This window comes from Pseudorca crassidens, chromosome 9 (assembly GCF_039906515.1).
Source record: "Pseudorca crassidens isolate mPseCra1 chromosome 9, mPseCra1.hap1, whole genome shotgun sequence".
In the NCBI taxonomy this organism is placed as follows: domain Eukaryota; kingdom Metazoa; phylum Chordata; class Mammalia; order Artiodactyla; family Delphinidae; genus Pseudorca; species Pseudorca crassidens.
The window spans coordinates 36,842,788-36,845,681 of record NC_090304.1 but is presented as its reverse complement, the minus strand read 5'-3'; the positions used below and the strand labels follow the sequence as shown (position 1 = coordinate 36,845,681).

The 2,894-nt window shown below is 41.2% G+C and overlaps 1 non-coding gene across 1 annotated transcript; it reads right to left on the bottom strand.

Moving 5' to 3' along the window:
• Positions 1 to 659: 659 nt before the first annotated feature.
• On the bottom strand, positions 660 to 793 carry LOC137231357 (small nucleolar RNA SNORA1). Its single transcript, XR_010946481.1, has one exon. It is a non-coding gene; the product is annotated as a small nucleolar RNA SNORA1 (small nucleolar RNA).
• Between the last annotated feature and the right edge of the window lie 2,101 nt (positions 794 to 2,894).

The window sequence follows — 2,894 nt, the reverse complement described above, 5'->3', positions numbered from 1 at the left end:
GTACCACCTCCGCGTTTTTTTTAAGCCAGTAAATTTTTAGTTAAGGAATTTCACACGCTGATTCATTCCACTGCCTATCAAGGTTACCTTAGTTCCTCCAAAACTTGAGTCAAACTTATCTTCAAGATAGGCATTTTTTGGGCTTTCCTGGTGGTGCAGTGGTTGAGAGTCCGCCTGCCGATGCAGGGGACGCGGGTTCGTGCCCCGGTCCGGGAAGATCCCACATGCTGCGGAGCGGCTGGGCCCGTGAGCCATGGCCTCTGAGCCTGCGCGTCCGGAGCCTGTGCTCCATGACGGGAGAGGCCACAACAGTGAGAGGCCTGCGTACCGCAAAAAAAAAAAAAAAAAAAAAATAGGCATTTTTAAAAGATCCCATACTTCATCCACAGTTGTTCTGTCAGTCAGCCTGGTCGCAATTTTCTTAGTTGGGTTTCTTTTATCTCCACTTGAATAAGGACATACTGATGACATACTTCAAAAAGTATCCCACCTAGAATCTTTGGCATCTAGTTTTTCAAATAATTCACTTTGGGGCTCTAGCAGTTGAACTGCAAGAAGTACATTGCTATTTTGGCTAATGATCTAAAATGCATTATTCCTTAACACATTTCTCATATTGCAGTTGTGGTACATCCAGTTTTCACTCATGACCTTAGCAAAAAGGTTAACAGTCTCATTATCACCATTTCAATAAATCTACTGTGATGTAAGCAGAACTTGTGTCTCAGTTTAGTCCCATTAACAATTTCTGGACAATATGACCCACAGTGCCCTTCTCATTAAGAATGAGGCTTTACCTCCACATTTTTTTATTGAGGTATAGTTGATTTACAAGATTATATAAGATTCAGGTGTACAACATAGTAATTCATAATTTTGGAAGGTTATACTCCATTTATAGGCGTTATAAAATATCGGCTATATTCCTTGTGTTGTACAATATTTCCTTGTAGCTTATTTATTTTATACATAGTATTTGTACCTCTTATCTCCTACCCCTATCTTTCCCCTCCTCCCTTCCCTCTCCCCACTGGTAATCACTGTTCCCTACATCTGTGAGTCTGTTTCTTTTTTTGTTATAGTCGCTAGTTTGTTGTATTTTTTAGATAAGTGTTATCATACAGTATTTGTCTTCCTCTGTCTGACTTATTTCACTTAGCATAATATCTTCCAAGTCCATCCATTTGTTGCAAATGGCAAAATTTCATTCTTTTTCGGGGCTGAGTAGTATTCCATTGTATGTATATACCACATCTTCTTTATCCATTTATCTGTTGATGGACACTTAGTTTTCTTCCATATCTTGGCTATTGTAAATAATGCTGCTATGAACATTGAGGTTCATGTATCTTTCTGAATTGGTGTTTTTGTTTTCTTTGGATATATACCCAGGAGTGGAATTGCTGGATCACATGGTAGTTTCCATTTTTTGAGGAACCTTCATATTGTTTTCCACAATGGCTTTAGGAACATATTTTTTAAAGATAAGTCATGCACATGTGACCATCTCCACCAATCACAGTCCAGGGTAGTTTCTCATCCCTTTGCCTCTAGACGGTCGGCACTGCCATTACCCTGTGTGAGGTGTCCTATGGTTGTCTCTTCTCCACTATGGGACTGCGTCTTGTTCTTTCACCTCTGATCCTAGCACAGGGTCTTTTTTAAGCTGGCACCCAATAAATAGACATTGGATTGATCGAATGGAATTGAATATGGAACCTTTACACGGTCAACTCCAAGCTGCATTCAACAATGACCCAGAAAGACCTGGATCCTGACTGCACAGTGGTCACTGATGGGGTGGGAAGATTACTAAATACAGGTGTGATAGGGCTCATGACTTATTATTGAGAGATAAAATTCCAAAGCCCGCAAGGGGCAGGGGTTTGCCTTTAGGATCCACTAGGGCTGGTCTTGGGAGGACCCTGGAAAACGTCACCTTGAGATCCTGAAACAGAAGGTCTCCTTGTTTCCTGGGACCCCAGAACCCACTGCAGAGCTCTACCTGGCTTTTTCAGCATAAATAGAAGCTTGGTGCCTTGTCGTGCACTGTTTTCACAGCACATGCATTCTAGACATTGGCCTTTAGGCTTCCATGGCAGACTCCAATCTGCAGGCCACAGTGAGCAAAAGCTGGGAGAACAAGCCCAATCCCCACCCTATTCTCACCCACTGCCCTCTGCATTTCCTTCCTTCTGCCTCTGCCTCTGGTCACATGCCAGCTGCTTCAGCCACCTTGAGCTTGTCACTGTTCTCCAAGCTCTCCCACCCCTTAGCCATCAGGTTCTCTCTACCTCTACCTCTACCTCTCTGTTCTTTCCTGCACCAGTACCCCCTTTTATACCTACTGAGCTCCTACTCATTCTTCAAAGCAATCCCAAATGCCACCTCTTCTAGGAAGCCTTCCTAAATCTCCCCAGCTGGAATTTTTAACTTTTCCTTCTCCCATCCTTCCATAGAACTTATACAGCATGTATGGTATTCTGCTTGGGTTTAAGTTATATCTCTTACTTCCGTTACTATGTTATAAACTCAGTGACGGCAAAGATTTTTATTTTACTGGGGATTCGCATATATGTGGGAAGTCCATGGGTTTGAACTTCAATTCCTAGGTCTTTATGGATATGTAAAGTTAGACAAGTTACCTAATGTGTCTGAGTCCTAGTATTCCAGTCTGTAGAATGGAGGTAAAAAACCCTTTTTTCATAAGCTTATTGTGAACATTAAATAAGATGAAGTAATAACGAAAATGAAATAACAATAATGAGAGCTAATATTAAGTGTTCACTTAGGCACTGATCCAAACTCTTTACAAGCTCATGTAAAACGTTTTTTTTTTTAATTTTAGAAATAATTATAGATTTGCAAGAAATTGCAAATAGTGTGGAGAGATC